This window comes from Bombina bombina, chromosome 1 (genome assembly GCF_027579735.1).
Source record: "Bombina bombina isolate aBomBom1 chromosome 1, aBomBom1.pri, whole genome shotgun sequence".
Lineage (NCBI taxonomy): Eukaryota > Metazoa > Chordata > Amphibia > Anura > Bombinatoridae > Bombina > Bombina bombina.
The window spans coordinates 294,476,687-294,494,604 of record NC_069499.1 but is presented as its reverse complement, the minus strand read 5'-3'; positions in this window follow the sequence as shown (position 1 = coordinate 294,494,604).

Genomic DNA, 17,918 nt, shown 5'->3' with positions numbered 1-17,918 from the left:
GTCAATCCGATTTGCTGATTGGATCAGCCAATCGGATTGAACTTCAATTTGATTGGCTGATTGAATCAGCCAATCAGATTTTTCTTACCTTAATTCCGATTGGCTGATAGAATCCTATCAGCCAATCAGAATTCAAGGGATGCCATCTTGGATGACGTCCCTTAAAGGAACCGTCATTCGTCGGTTGAAGAGGATGGCTCCGCGTTGGCTGTATGGAAGATGGCTCCGCTCCGGATGGATGAAGATAGAAGACCCCGCTTGGATGAAGACTTCTACCGGATGGAGGACCTATTGTTGCTCCGCTTGGATGAAGAATTCGGCTTGGCTTGGTGAAGACTACTCAAGGTAGGGAGATCTTCAGGGGGTTAGTGTTAGGTTTATTTAAGGGGGTTTGGGTGGGTTAGAGTAGGGGTATTAAGGTGGTGGGTTTTAATGTTGGGAGGTTGTATTTTTTTTTTTACAGGTAAAAGAGCTGATTACTTTGGGGCAATGCCCCGCAAAAGGCCCTTTTAAGGGCTGGTAAAAGAGCTGATTACTTTGTAATTTAGAATAGGGTAGGTCATTTTATTATTTTGGGGGGGCTTTTTTATTTTATTAGGGGGCTTAGATTAGGTGTAATTAGTTTAAACGTCTTGTAAAAAATTATTTTCTGTAATTTAGTGTTTTTTTTGTATTATAGATTAGTTTATTTAATTGTATTTTAGTTTAGCTAATTGTTGTTAATTTATTTAATTAATTTATTGATAGTGTAGTGTTAGGTGTATTTGTAACTTAGGTTAGGATTTATTTTACAGGTAATTTTGTAATTATTTTAACTAGGTAGCTATTAAATAGTTATTAACTATTTAATAGCTATTCTACCTAGTTAAAATAAATACAAAGTTGCCTGTAAAATAAATATAAATCCTAAAATAGCTACAATGTAACTAATAGTTATATTGTAGCTATATTAGGGTTTATTTTATAGGTAAGTATTTAGTTTTAAATAGGAATAATTTATTTAATTATAGTAAATTTATTTAGATTAATTTAAATTATATTTAAGTTAGGGGGTGTAGGGTTAGGGTTAGACTTAGGTTTAGGGGTTAATAACTTTATTATAGTAGCGGCGATGTTGGGGGCGGCAGATTAGGGGTTAATAATTGTAGGTAGGTGGCGCCGATGTTAGGGAGGGCAGTTTAGGAGTTAATAAAATTTACTATAGTGTTTGCGAGGCAGGAGTGCGGCAGTTTAGGGGTTAATACATTTATTATAGTGGCGGCGAGGTCCGGTCGGCAGATTAGGGGTTAATAAGTGTAGGTAGGTGGCGGTGACGTGGGGGGGCAGATTAGGGGGTAATAAATATAATATAGGTGTCGGCGATGTTAGGGGCAGTAGATTAGGGGTTCATAGCTATAATGTAGGTTGCGGCGGTGTCCGGAGCGGCAGATTAGGGGTTAATAATATAATGCAGGTGGCGAGGATGTTGGGGGCGGCAGATTAGGGTTTAATAAGTGTAAGGTTAGGGGTGTTTAGAATCGGGGGTTCATGTTAGGGTGTTAGGTGTAGACTTAGAGAGTGTTTCCCCATAGGAAACAAAGGGGCTGCGTTAGGAGCTGAACGCTGCTTTTTGCAGGTGTTAGGTTTTTTTGCATCCAGCTCAGCCCCATTGTTTCAGCAATCATACAGTACAAACACAGTGATTATAGCACACAACATAGAAGTGATATCGTGCACGAGCACGTTTTTCCAGCTTACCGCTACCGTAGGAAACGCTGGTATTGAGGGTTGAAGTGGAGCTAAATTATGCTCAACCAGGCCCGGACTGACCATAGGGCATTCTGGGCAAATGCCCGGTGGGCCACCAGTTACCTTGGCCCCACCCACCGAGTACTTTCACTGTGGCTCTTTGTTTGCGGCAAACTTATTTTTTGTGACATGATGTTATAGCTGTTGGGCCGCAGGTTACCTTAGCCCCGCCCCCACCCGCCATTACCGCACACGCACACACAGCTCTGTCCACTAAATGTTACTGTAGTTTAGTGAGTGAGCCATCATCACAACTTGTCCACGCATCCTCCTAAAATGTGAGTCTAGAGGAGGAGTTTGGTGCTGTTGCTTTAGGTTATATAGAGTTACTAAAGATTTATCCGCAATGTAAAAGCTGGTAAAATGCAGAGCAGGAAATATAGAGTAAAGACAATGCATGCAGTCTGATCACTTCTATGTTTTGTGCTATAATCACTGTGTTTGTACTGTATGATTGCTGCTGTGTGATCACCGGGTGCTGAGTGATCTTGAAGCAGGCAGAGCCAGCAGTCAGGCAGGTTTTACTTACGGGAAGCCAGGAAGCTTGAGACCGAAAGCCATGACAACATTTATGTAATGATTAGAAGTCTTCTTGTCTCAGTGACTGACAGCTGCATCTTCCAATTAGCATTGACTAAACAAATGCAAGGATTGGAATGCAGGACCCCCAGCAGCACACACAGTCTGATCGGACTATACTGAGACTGAGCAGCCATGTGAGTTTATTCCCTTCCCTGACAGCAGACAGTGCAGCTGCAGTGAAGTTCAGCTAAACAAATAGGTATTTGTTCCTCTTAATAACACTGTAGTTGTGTGCAGTTTACTTCAGAAGTTTAATAGCAACACCTATGAGCTTTCATTCTAATTTTAATGCATTTCCTGTATTTATTTCTGTATTTATGTAACTATATCTACATTTCTGTATTTGGCTATCTCTGTGTGCATCTGTTTCTCTATAGCTCTGCATCTGTATGTCTGTCTACGTATATCTATCACTTTTATCTGTCTCTCTCTGTATCTGTCCATCTTTCTATAAGTATATTTCTCTCTATATATTTGTCGGTTTCTCACTCTCTATATCTGTCTGTTTATAGCTCTGTGTATGTGCCCATCTTTCTATATATTTCTCTCTCTCTGTATCTGTCTGTCTATTTGTCTATTTCTCACTCTATATCTCTCTCTCTCAGTATCTGTCTGTCTCTTTCAGTATCCATCTCTCAGTATCTGTCTGTCTCAGTATCTGTCTCCTTCAGTATATGTCTCTCTCAGTATCTGTCTGTCTCTGTATCTGCCTGTCTATCTCTCTATGTCTGTCTCTCTCTCTCTCTGTGCCTGTCTCTCTGTAGCTGTCTCTCTCTCTCTCTCTCTGTATCTGTCTCTCTCTGTATCTGTCTGTCTCTCTCTGTATCTCTCTCTGTGTGTATCTCTCTCTGTATCTTTCTGTCTCTCTCTGTATCTGTCTTTCTCTGTATCTGTCTTTCTCTGTATCTGTCTGTCTATCTGTATCTGTCTATCTCTCTGTATCTACAGGGAGTGCAGAATTATTAGGCAAGTTGTATTTTTGAGGATTAATTTTATTATTGAACAACAACCATGTTCTCAATGAACCCAAAAAACTCATTAATATCAAAGCTGAATAGTTTTGGAAGTAGTTTTTAGTTTGTTTTTAGTTATAGCTATTTTAGGGGGATATTTGTGTGTGCAGGTGACTATTACTGTGCATAATTATTAGGCAACTTAACAAAAAACAAATATATACCCATTTCAATTATTTATTTTTACCAGTGAAACCAATATAACATCTCAACATTCACAAATATACATTTCTGACATTCAAAAACAAAACAAAAACAAATCAGTGACCAATATAGCCACCTTTCTTTGCAAGGACACTCAAAAGCCTGCCATCCATGGATTCTGTCAGTGTTTTGATCTGTTCACCATCAACATTGCGTGCAGCAGCAACCACAGCCTCCCAGACACTGTTCAGAGAGGTGTACTGTTTTCCCTCCTTGTAAATCTCACATTTGATGATGGACCACAGGTTCTCAATGGGGTTCAGATCAGGTGAACAAGGAGGCCATGTCATTAGATTTTCTTCTTTTATACCCTTTCTTGCCAGCCACGCTGTGGAGTACTTGGACGCGTGTGATGGAGCATTGTCCTGCATGAAAATCATGTTTTTCTTGAAGGATGCAGACTTCTTCCTGTACCACTGCTTTAAGAAGGTGTCTTCCAGAAACTGGCAGTAGGATTGGGAGTTGAGCTTGACTCCATCCTCAACCCGAAAAGGCCCCACAAGCTCATCTTTGATGATACCAGCCCAAATCAGTACTCCACCTTCACCTTGCTGGCGTCTGAGTCGGACTGGAGCTCTCTGCCCTTTACCAATCCAGCCACAGGTCCATCCATCTGGCCCATCAAGACTCACTCTCATTTCATCAGTCCATAAAACCTTAGAAAAATCAGTCTTGAGATATTTCTTGGCCCAGTCTTGACGTTTCAGCTTGTGTGTCTTGTTCAGTGGTGGTCGTCTTTCAGCCTTTCTTACCTTGGCCATGTCTCTGAGTATTGCACACCTTGTGCTTTTGGGCACTCCAGTGATGTTGCAGCTCTGAAATATGGCCAAACTGGTGGCAAGTGGCATCTTGGCAGCTGCACGCTTGACTTTTCTCAGTTCATGGGCAGTTATTTTGCGCCTTGGTTTTTCCACACGCTTCTTGCGACCCTGTTGACTATTTTGAATGAAACGCTTGATTGTTCGATGATCACGCTTCAGAAGCTTTGCAATTTTAAGAGTGCTGCATCCCTCTGCAAGATATCTCACTATTTTTGACTTTTCTGAGCCTGTCAAGTCCTTCTTTTGACCCATTTTGCCAAAGGAAAGGAAGTTGCCTAATAATTATGCACACCTGATATAGGGTGTTGATGTCATTAGACCACACCCCTTCTCATTACAGAGATGCACATCACCTAATATGCTTAATTGGTAGTAGGCTTTCGAGCCTATACAGCTTGGAGTAAGACAACATGCATAAAGAGGATGATGTGGTCAAAATACTCATTTGCCTAATAATTCTGCACTCCCTGTATATCTCACTCTCTGTATCTGTCTGTCTATTTCTCTCTCCCTATGTGTATTTGTCTGTCTCTCTCTGTATCTATCACACTCTCTGTATCTGTATGTCTGTCTATCACACTCTCTGTATCTGTCTGTCTATCTCATTCTTTGTATCCGTCTGTCTATTTCACTCTCTGTATCTGTCTGACTGTCTATCACACTCTCTGTATCTCTATGTCTATCTCATTCTCTGTATCTGTCTATCTCACTTTCTGTATCTGTTTGTCTATCTCACTCTCTATATCTGTTTGTCTATCTCGGTCTATGTATCTGGCTCTCTAGCTACAGCTCTCTTCTGTATCTTTCTATCTATATATTTCTCTTTGTACCTGTTTATAACTATATGTATTTATCTACCTATAAGCATCTTTTTTTGTATCTATCACGATCTGTCTCACACTTCTCTATCTATCTATCTATCTATCTATCTATCTATCTATCTATCTATCTATCTATCTATCAGTCTCTAGTTTCTCTCAAGTATCTGTAACTATCTGTATAACTGTAGAGCTTCACAAATCATGTATATTTTATAATTTTACATATACCTCTATGTAAAACCTGCCTGTATTTTTAAAAATGTAGCTGTATCCTCAGTGTTTGATATAAACTTGTCCTGAGAAATAAATGTAACATAGATAGTTTGTCTGTATGTATTTATGTGTGTGTGTGTTTATATGTATTTCTATTTTGCACTTTTTTTTTTAAAAGAATATTTTCAGGATAAATATGAGTGTGTGCGTATGGGAGGGCCACCTTCCCTTAAAATGCCCGGGCCTATTTTTGATCCCAGTCCGGGTCCTGTGCTCAACGCTCCCTTTCCTGAGGCTAACGCAGCCATTCAGACAACTCTAAATACCAGCGTTGTCTTAAGGGTGCGCTGGAAAAAAAGGAGCGTTAGCACCGCGGGTCTTTACCGACAAAACTCTAAATCTAAGCGATAATTTCTTAACTATAACAACATGAATATTAACAGAGGCTATGTAATATTCTATGCCCATTGAGGCAGCACACTCCCCGCCTAGCATAGTAAATGTCACTATTTAAATCATAACGGAAGTTATGCATAATAAGGTAATTTGCAGAGATGTCTTGAAGACCTGAAAGATATAAGGATAACATACATATAATGCAAAACAACTATAATATAAGACTTCAAGTTGTGTCAATTAAAGTTGTGTCAATTAAAGTTCGAGATTCTTCCGTCTTGAAGTCACAAGAAGAATCTTACAGCATACATAAGTAGGCTCAGTCTCCAAAAGGCAAGAGCAGGATAAGTTCCGTGATCGGTCTGATGAAAGTTTTTATAGTCCTTTGTCTTGCAACTTTCACCTCCACCTTACGCACCTTTCCATCATCACTAGGAATGCTCTTTACAATCAGTCACATGGGCCATTCGATTCTTTCAGCTTGCTGGTCCTTGAGGAGAATGAGATCTCCAACCTTCATGTTAGGGTTCAGACGTTGCCATTTCCTGCGTCCTTGCAGAGTAAAGAGATACTCCATCTTCCAACGATTCCAGAAGCAGTTGGCAAGGTGTTGTACTCCCTTCAACTGATTGTAGCACAGATTTCCTGTTTTAAAGTCTCCAGGGGGAACAGGAACAGACCCAAGCTTCTGGGTAAGAAGAGTAGCTGGAGAGAGCAGAGTTGGGGCCTCTGGATCTACAGACACTGGAACAAGTGGTCTTGAATTGATTATGGCAGATGCTTCTGCCAGGAAGGTGGTTAGAATCTCATGGGTGAGTCTTGTGGATTTCAAGTCCATAAGCATGGAGTCCAGTATGTTACGTGTGATACCTATCATTCTCTCCCAAGAGCCACTCATATGAGAAGAATGAGGAGGATTGAAAATCCATGTACAGCCCTTTTCAGCTAAAATGTCTTGAATTGGCCTAGAGTTGAGATGTAGCTCTCGACAGGCTCCAACAAAATTAGTTCTACAGTCAGATCTTAATGTTTTGACTGGTTCTCTGATGGCAAGGAATCACCTTAGAGCATTTATGAAACTTGAGGCATCCATATATTCTATTACTTCAATGTGTACTGCATGCACACTCATGCAAGTGAACAGCACTGCCCATCATTTGCTATTTGCTTGGCCACCTCGAGTTCTGCGGGCTGTTACCATCCATGGTCCAAAGACATCCAAACCAACATGAGTGAAAGGTGGGTCAGTACTTAACCTGTCAGCTGACAAATCTGACATTTGCTGTTGCTGATGTTTACCTCTTAGTTTACGGCACTGAACACAGCTATGCAGTGTAGCTTAATCTGTCTTTTTGCTCCTATAATCCAAAGGTCTGCAGCTCTTATGGCACCTTCTGTGAAGTGTCTACCTTGGTGCTTAAACCTTCATGGTAGTGCCGTATGAGAAAAGTGGTGATATGATTGCGAGCAGGTATAATGAGAGTATTCTGTTCTTGACCTCCCAACTTAGCCTTGTTTAATCGTCCTCCAACCCTTAACATGCCATCGTCATCAATGAATGGGTTCAGGTTAACTATTGGACTGTTTTTTGGAATGCCCCTCTTGTCAAGGATACATTTACTTTCTGAGCCAAAGACATCCTGTTGTACACTGCGTAATATGAACAGTTCACTTTCAGCAATATCCTTTGCAGAAAGAAACCTTTAGCACACGTGCCAACCTTGACAGTGAGCATCTGTGGGCTTTGTGTGAAAGTAGTGTGCAATGTGGACTAACCTTGCAATGGTACATACAAGCCTTGTCCACTTGGAGAAACGTTAAAAGCGTCGACAGCCCAAGATGAGTCTTTGTTCAGTTCTGGTGACAAGGGTTTTTACTTCAGGATGAATCTCTGGATCGTTGTCAGGTTCTAGAAGACTGAAGACATCAGCTGTGGTTTCTTCTGGATGATCCAGCAGGAATTCAGGGCCTGTTAACCAAGAAGAATTTGCAAAGACACTTGCAGACACCGGTCTGGTGGCATGATCTGCAGGATTAATTTCAGATGGAACATAATGCCATTGTTTGGGCTTAGATGATTTGCTGATTCTTTCTAAACGGTTGCTAACATAGACATAGAAACATTTAGTCTGGTTGTATATGTAGACCAGAACAACTTTGCTATCTGTGTAGAACTTGACGTCGTCTATCTAAATGTCTAGCTCCCGCAGAATGAAATCTGCAATTTCTACAGCTAGCACGGTCCCACAAAGTTCAAACCTGGGAATTGTGTGTTCAGGCTTAGGAGCTAACTTAGCTTTCCCAAACAGAAACCCTATATGGGTTTGATTAGAAGAGTCTCTTACCTTGAGGTAGGCAACAGCTGCTATGGCCTCAGTAGATGCATCTGAGAAAATTTGAAGCTCTTTTCTCTGACTTGTAGCAAGGGAAGCTGAAGTGTAGCAACATGGTATACAAATTCCATCTAAGGCATGTAGAGAATGTTTCCAGAACTCCCACCTTGAAAGCTTGTCTATTGGTAGTGGAGCATCCCAATCTTTAATAGTCTCTTTGAGCTGTCTCAATAGGGCTTTACCTTGTATGGTGATGGTGGCCACAAATCCCAGTGGATCGTATAGACTATTCACCACCGACAGAACACCACGTTTAGTAAATGGCTTATCTGCAGAGCTGACTTGAAAGCCAAAGGTGTCCTTTAACAAGTCCCACCATATGCCCAGACTTCTCTGTACAGGTGGAATGTCCATTAATTTGATGAATTTTCTGTCTTCAACTGACAAGGCTATTTTGTTGTCATCACTTGTAGTACAAAACACTGTGGTACCCAGATTGTCGTCACAAAGTATAGGAGTTATATATATAGTTAAATTAAAAGATTTCTGGTGTTGACTGTCCCTTTAAGCACAGACAGGCCTGTGCGCAAGTACAATATTTAAAAATCATAAAGCCATTTTTTAAGAAACACACAGAGAAAGTACAGAACTCACTCACAATCTCTCAGCTAAAATGAAAATATATATTTGAAGGGTAATTGAAGGGTTAATTAAAGCATTTAGAAAAATGGTACAAGCACGGGTACTTCATCAAGGTCCCTTCCAAAACCTGTGCCCCCCTAAAACTGACACACAATGTAAGCTCTCAATCCAACAAACTGTGAAGGAGAGAGAGAATTACACATGTATTTTCTAAATCTGTAGTTCATTGCTGCTCCTTCAACAAATGATAGCAGTCGAATGAATACAATTTTTGTTTATGGGTGAAATGTTAAGTTATTTAAAGGGATTTAAATAGAAATTTGAATTTTATTAAAAATAAAAATGTACTTTTATCAACAATTGTGATTTGTTCTTTTTGTATTCTTAGTTGAAAGCTAATTTCTTAGACCTTGAAAACTACCTTGTGCACATTAAGTTACCCTGAAGTTAACAGTTATTGGCTAAAATGCAAGTCTGTCTAAAGAACTGAAATAAGGGGGCAGCGGAAACGGCTCTTCAATGCGCCAAAGGTGTGCTCAATCACTGTTCTGGTGGCAATGTGTGCCTCATTGTAGCGCACCTCTTCCACTCCGTTGGGGTTGTGGACAGGTGTGAACTGCCACAGAAGACATGAATATCTAGAATCACCTGTGTAAAAGAAATAGAGCATTGATATTAGCAATCAGAATGATTAAAATATATAATACACATATGTTTGAGTATATAAGAGATATTTACCAATCAGGATTCCATGTCCCTCCTGGAAGCGATGGAAGATAGCAGAATTCCGGAGGATGAAGGAATCGTGGTTGCAGCCAGGGAGTCCAGAGTGTACACTCATGATCCCCAACCTGGCGTCGCAGATGACATGGATATTCAGCGAGTTGTTGTGCTTCCTGTTCCGGTATGGCTCCTCTGTACCCCTGGGAGGCTGCACCAATACATGCGTAAAATTCATGGCCCCCAATATTCTTGGCAATCCAGCCATATGATAGAACTGGAGCTTGACAGCATGCCACTCCTCAGGTTTATTTGGGAAGTGGACATGATGGACTAGGCATTGGTGCAAGGCATTCAGGACAACCTTCAGATGACGTGAGAAGGTTGCCTGGCTACCTACGCCTAGACCGGCCACAGCCTGGAATGATCCAGTTGCCAAAAAAATTGTAAATTTGACCATCCCAGGGATTGTGAGTGAGTGGCTCGAGAGAGTCCTTGATTTCGACATAGAGCCTCTCAATAGAGGCCCTATTTAGTCAAAATCTACGGATCACCTTTTGGTCACTGAGGGCATGGAGATCAACCCTCGGCACCCGCTAGCGTCTTCGATGTCATACAACCACAGCCATCAACACCCACCTTTCCCTGCGTCTCCTTAAGAGCAGGACAAACTGTAAAGCATTTAGTATGTCCATGCTCAAAATAATAATGAAATGAAGTGATTGAAAGCCCTTTTTATAATGCCAAGTTCTACAATTGAATAAAAGATGCGCAACACATTACATAACAAATTAATTGCAGAATTTCAGTATTATTGTGTCATTTGACGAGCAAATTGATTAAATAATTTATGCACCACGATTGACCAATTTCCGTATTATTGCGTCATTTGACGAGCAAATAATTTAATAATTTATGCACCACGATTGACTATTTTCGGTATTATTACTTCATTTGACGAGCAAATTGATTGAATAATTTATGCACCACGACGATTGACAGAATTTCGGTATTATTGCGCCATGAGACGAGCACAATGTTGTGTCGAAATTAATATGTATAGAGTTAGATCATTCAGGTGAGTTCACCAACTGTAATAAATGCAGGTGTATTGTTTGTGCAATTAACTAAAGGACTTATGCACAGCACATAAGTATTTAGCTATGGTTGGAATCATAAGTCTGATTTTCTGTGTTTGGATGGCAGCGTTGTGGAGGCTTAAAAGGTTAGTGATTGGGACTTCCGGTGGGCGGGCGTTGTAAGTGGAAGCAGGGGAGAGGAGCTCCGGATCCAAAATCTCTGCTACTTATCCAAATTCACCCAAAACTGCCCAAATAAGCCACATTCCTTGGCAGGGGGTTTACCCTCTTGTCTGGAGCATTAAAGGCAAGGATTCCGTCATCTGACTTCCCCACCATGGAGCACCGCCAGAAAGGAGCGGAGGAGAGAGGCTGCAGCTTTAGCAGCGGACCCAGCAGCAACTCTGGACCTCAAGCAGAAGGCAGCAGCAGGGACACAGATCTTCTGCCAGTGTCCACAGGCAGCCGAGGAGAAGGAAGCCCGGTCGAGGGGGTGAGTGGAGGCTTTGGCGGCAAAACACCATCTTGCTAGTCAGAGGGGAAGGAGAAGGAGCATGACGCACGCTAATAATAAGGTACAAGCCCCAACAGACCTATAAAGCAGGATAAGACCCAGGGGTTAAACTAACGCAGGCAGTCTAGGCAGGCTGGGCACATAATAAAGCGATCAGATAAAACCCTGCAAATAGAACATCACTGCAGAGGGGAATTGAGTTGTAATTGGCGTAGCAGGCCCAGGCTCAGTCCTTCTACTGCTACTTTGTCTATTCTGACTACAAGTGCTACTTAGGAAAAGAGGAGCCCACCACAATAAAACAATACTAATAACAAATAGGCAATTCCTAGCCCATCTGAATCAGGACTGGACACCTTAGGCAAGTGACTGGTCGCTACCCCCATACTCTCTACAGAGGGAGGATTAAACTGACAGGAACAGATTTTTCCTTTTCCCCCTTTTCCCTATGGCATCCAGAGCTGTAAACACATAGTTGCACCACAAAGATTACGGGACTCAGAAATAAATTTGCTGCTGAACACAGTAACCTGTCAAGTGTCATCTGGGGGGATACCCACACTGTACTTCCCGGTGCCTTTGTCTGAATTCCTTGTGATTAAAGTGGTGATACCACCCCATACCAGAATGCAGGGCTAAGCCACATGGGCCCTCACTGCTAGCTGTCTTGAAAGATCTGGTACACTCAGGCCTGATCACTGTTGTTCATTTACTCTCTAAACTTTAATTATCATACCATCTTTGTTGGGTGCAGTTGAAATAGCAACTGTGGGACTTTTAGAACTGTATGCAAAAGTATTACGACTCTTACTCTAAAAAAACAGACACAATGACAAGCCGATTGAAGAATGCCTATAAGAAAAAACACCAGGCAGAGCTCCAACAGGCTCCAGGGCAGGTGGACGATATAATAAATGCCAGCCCTATGGATACCCACCCAATTGTCTCAAATATCAGCGTTGTTTCTGCCAAAGATTGATCAGCTTCAAACAGGTATGGACTCCCTCACAGAGGAAGTTAAATCTTTCAATGGAAGGCTAACACAGGTGGCAGAGTGGGGAAATCATCATAGAGACACTGAACACCATGTACACACTTTACAACAACAGAATGAACGGCTGTGGGCAAAGATAGACGACCTGGAAAACAGGTCGCGGCGAAACAATCTAAGGATAGTGGGAGTCTCTGAGTCACTGCCAGGCTCACAACTGGAGGAGTTTGCAGAGAACACCCTGCTGGGCATGCTTAATATCTCAAAAGAGTCTCTACCTTACACAGTGGAAAGAGCACACAGGGTGGGAGATCAGAGAAAGCAAAGCGAGAAAAATCAACCACCACGTCAAATCATGGTGAAATACCTCAACTTTAAAGATAAGGTATCCATATTACAAGCATACAGAAAGGCTCCTACACTGGAATACAATGGAAAGAGAATTTATTTGTTCCAAGACTATTCCGCGGCACTAGCTGCCAGAAGAAGGGAATTTTCACCATATTGCAAACAGCTTTTGGAGCAAGGCAGAACGGCAGCCCTACTGTTCCTGGCAAGATTGAGACTCCATACTGCGAGAGGGCCACTATTCTTTGAATCACCCAGTCTGCTGAAACTTCACCTACAAAGAGAGAGCGAGGAGCGGCAAATTGCAAATGAAGATGACTCTGCTGCTTAGACCTGGGATTTGTGCCAGTTTGATGGAAGATAAACAACAAAGGACAGGCTACGTTACAGCAATGAAGAAATGTATCTTTGCAAAGTGAGGGGGGAGGGAAACCCTCCTATTGTTGGACAATAACTTTAGTTTATTATTGACCAGTTGAGATTGTTGGGGGAGGGGGTAACTACTTTTGTTGTCTTTTCTTTTTGGTTATTTGCACTGTTTGTTGTATGTTCTAACCATTTATACTAGGGAAAGAGCTCATTTGTCCCGCCTCTGGGTGCCACTCTGGGGGAAAGGAGAAGGAGTCAGAGAGGTTAGCGCAACAGTGAGTACTATTTTCAAGCACACACTCTGCAATTTACTTATAACACAACATAGGTATTTGGGTTAAGTATTGGGATCTTATACACCTAATACACATATAACCAAGTGCAAAATGAAAGTGACCACATGGAATGTGGGAGGGATCACGTCCCCAATTAAGAGGAAAGCAATACTCAGACAGCTGAACACTATAAAGACAGACATAGCAATACTGGAAGAAACACACCTTTCCCAGAAAGAACATCAAAAACTCAGGCAGAGTTGGGTGGGAGAAGTTTTGTATACCACCTATGAAGGAAAGAGGGCCAGGGGAGTGGCAAATCTTTTCCGCAAGGGCCTAAATTATACTGTCACACAAACTGTAGTGGATACAGAGGGAAGGTACCTGATAGTTAGGTTGGCAGTGGGGGCACTGCACATGATACTCTGTGGGGTATATGGCCCCCATACAGAAAAGAAGACATTTCTAACCAAATTACAGACTCAGCTTATTTAATTCTCAGAACTCCCAATAGTGGTGGGGGGTGATTTCAATATAGCTCCACACACACCAGCAGACAGATTCTGCAACCCAAATTCTTAATCACAACAGAACATAATGTGGAAAGGCTCGAAGAGGAAAACCCGTATCTTATTGAACTTTAGAAACACCTTATCTCTCTTGGATTTCTGAAGAGACAGGAATCCGGAGGCCCGAGATTACACGTGCTTACACCCGGCAAAAACGACCCTATCTCGCATAGAATATTTTTTAGTCACTAACTCATTTTGTCCCCGTATAACTGACATCTCGGACCATGCACCAGTCTCACTTTACATAGACACAGATGCACCACATAGACAGGCACACAGATGGAGATTTCTATCACACTTATACCATGACCTTAACTTGCGCAAATTCCTGATTGGGGAATGGTTGGTGTATAAGGAACTGAATGCCCAACATTTAAGCGACATTTCACTGTTCTGGGAATCAGCAAAGGCAGTGCTGAGGGGGTGGTGACTGCGTACGCCGCCAAAGTTAGAAAAACACGTAGAATGAGAGGTGAATTGCTTTTGAGCCAGCTGCCTAATGCCAGAAACAAGTACTTGCGAAATCCCACAGAACAGAATAGAATCAAATACAGGGAGGTCAAAGATCTTAGAGACACTTATCTTATTCAAACAACGGTTGCTGCTCAGAATCGTTCACAGGCTAAATATTACAGATATGGAAACCGTACAGGGAAGTTGCTAGCAAGACTCACAAGGTTAGATAGAAAACCAAATACTATAATAGCTATTAAGGACAAAGACAGCATACTTACTCAAGACTCTGGAGGGATTTAACACTGCCACAGCTAGGTGGGGACCAAGTACAGAAACTCAATGCCCCAATCCAACCCCTAGAAATTATCAAGGCCATTGAATCACTCCCGTTGGAAAAAACTCCAGTACCAGACAGATTGCCAGGGGAATTTTATAAGATGCTTAGTGTAGAAACCGCAGACACCCTTGCCCTACTATATAACGCAATTCTGGAAGGAAAAGCAAAATTATCCAATAGATTCACAGAAACAAATATCACAGTCCTCCCCAAACCGGACAGAGACCCCCTACTAACAGCATCTTACAGACCAATCTCCCTGCTAAATTCCAACTACAAACTATTTACCAAGATATTGGCCAATAGGCTGGCGGGAGTACTCCCCCTCCTGGTCCAGGAAGATCAAACCGGGTTTGTTAAGGGTAGGTCAGCAGTTAAAAACATGAGGAAGTTACAATTGATATTGACACATTTTTGGGAGAAAGGGGGTGGGGAAAGAGATTGGAATGTGAAGGAGGCCTGTTTGATCCTAGTAGACGCTGAAAAAGCATTCGATAAGATACTATGGGATCATCTATTCACTAACCTAGGAAGATTTGGCATTAAAGGACCCTACATGAGAGCAATTGAGACCATATATAGTACTCTCCATGCGGCGATCCTGATAAATGGGATGCCATAGAAAACATTCGTTCTTAAGAGGGGTACAAGACAGGGATGCCCCCTTTCACCCCTTTTGTTCGACCTAGCATTGGAACCCCTAGCGATTAAGATCAGGAAGGAAACAGCAGGACTGAAGATAGGCTTGGAGACTATTCACTTGTCACTCTTTGCTGACAATATGGTACTTTACACAGGGGACCCCAGGGAGAACATCCCTAAAATATTGAGAGTGATAGCTGAGTTTAGTGCGGTCTCGGGGTACTGGATAAACAAGGACAAGTCTGAGCTACTATGGCTCCAGAATAATGACCCTAGCGTACTGTTGGAGTATAACTTCAAAGTAATTTCACACACATTTAAGTATCTGGGCATTACCCTGACCAGGAATCCTACTCAATGGTACTCAGTTAATTTTAAGCCACTATTGCAGAACCTAAAACAGATGCTCTCAAATTGGACAGCATTACCACTGACATTGTCAGAGAGAGTGGGGCTCATCAAAATGATCTTGTTTCCCAAGCTCCTCTATACCCTGCAAATGCTCCCTGAGCTACTGCACAAGAAGGATCTAGGGACATTAAATAAAGACATTTTACACTTCCTTTGGAAAGGGAAAAAACACAGAATTAGCTATCAGAAACTGACTTGTCAACCAGAGCAGGGAGGCATGGGACTTCCGAACATCAAATACTATAACTGGGCAGCTTTGACAAAGTATGTCACGGACTGGCTGGTGGACGGGGGGCACTTTACCAACCACTCACTGGAATCAGAAATTATCAAACCATGGTCCTTAAAAATGCTACCGCACATGAATCGCACGCAGGCAGACCCCATTTTGGGGGGGGCAGGCATTCTCCAGCACCCCATAAAAGCTTGGTGGAAGCTATGTAGAACTCTGGGAGTCTCACATAATCATATGGTCTTTCTGCCCCTGAGGGGCAACCCGGACTTCCCTGCGGGGTTTACCACAAAACCATTAAAACACTGGGAGGAGTGGGGGGTAAGAACTCTGAAGCAATGGGTCTACAATCCGGCCTTTTATAGACTTACAGAGAGAATATGGCATACCCAACGCTCATCACTTTGCCTACCTCCAGGTAAGGCACTATGTGCAGGAACCGGGAAAACCGGGAATATGTTAGAACTTAACTGCGACATTTATAAATCTATCTCACACACCTATAACATACTTAAATCAAAACCAAATAAGGCTAATATCGAACACCTACAAACAATCTGGGGGAACATGATAGGACACAACATTACAGACAAATGTGTGGAGCAGAGTTTTACAGAGGTGAGGGAGCAACATTATCGAACGAAATAAGGGAATCCCACACTAAGCTGGTCCATAATGCGTACATAACACCCAAAATGTTCCACAAGTGGAACCCGGATACATCGGGTCTATGCCCAAAATGCTCACATCCTAACCCAAACATATTACACATGATGCGAAACTTTTCGAAATTGATGAAATTTTGGGGTATGACGCAGAGGTGGTTGAAAAATGTACAGGGGGGGAATTTAATTTAACAGACGAACTGGTGATATTCCTACATTCACAAACAAAGACAAGCAAACACACAGAGTTCATATATAACGTAATACTACATGCCAGAAAACTTATTTTGAAGCAATGGATGTCGCAGACACCACCAAGTCTAACGCAACTCAAAGACACAGTAAGAAAGCAAATGATATATGAACAACTTGAACACAAGGGGACATTACACGCGGAACAAAAAAAAATATGAATAAATGGGAACCCTTAATAAACACTCTGGACCTGGAGCACCAAAAACAGAATATGTACCCATTCAAAGATACAGAGTTTATACTGAATGCCCAACTACTAAGTGGAACATATTTACTTAGACACAGCTGCCAAAACTGGATATGATTGGAAAAAAAAACACAGTGGACCCTGGGGTGGCACCCGGGGAGAGGGACAGGAAATAGGTAGGCTCTGGGGAAGGAGAGAGATAATTGATTTTCTGGCATACTTTTGTTGTATTAGGCTAATATGATTATGTAGCACATTTCGGAAGGTTTGTGTTTTATACTATCCCCCTTGGTAAGGGAGGCGAGTTGAATACCGGGAGAGTGGGAAGTGTTATGAAGGAGGGAGGAGACTGGAAAAATGAAAACTACAGTGCCATTGCAGTGATTATATATGATAAGTATTGCAATTATGTGGATTTTTTATGTATTTCTTAATGTTTTTCGCTGTATATGGTACTGAAAAAATAAAGTATTTAAAAATGAAAAGGTAAGTGATTACTGTGTTTTTGGAATACCATATTAAAGAACAATGTGGCGTATTAACATTGGCAAACATAACTTAGAAAGAGAATGCAATGTAGAACATTATGATATGCAATCATTTGTGCAACCGTTAACAATGTCTTGCTATCCTTTGTGGGATTGAGAATGCCATTTTAAAGTAATTTCAATGTATTTTGCAAGTACAAAGGAAAACAGTGGCATGCCAAAAACATAGAAATGACTTTAAAATGGCATTCTACTTCCAACAAAGGATAGCAACAGAATGAAAACAGTTCTAATATGTTATTTTTTTTAAATATATAATTACTGACCTTTAAGCCTCCACAACGCTGCCCTCCAAACACAGAAAATCAGAGTTCAGATTTCATCCATACCTAAATACTCATGTGTTGTGCATAAGTAATTTATTGAATTGCACAAACAATGCACCTGCATTTATTACACCTGCATTTAAAATCATGTCAATGTATGTTTAATGCCACTCTTTTCATTCTCTTGCTATCCTTGTGTGAAGTTGAAAGCCATTTTAAAATCATGTCAATGTATTTT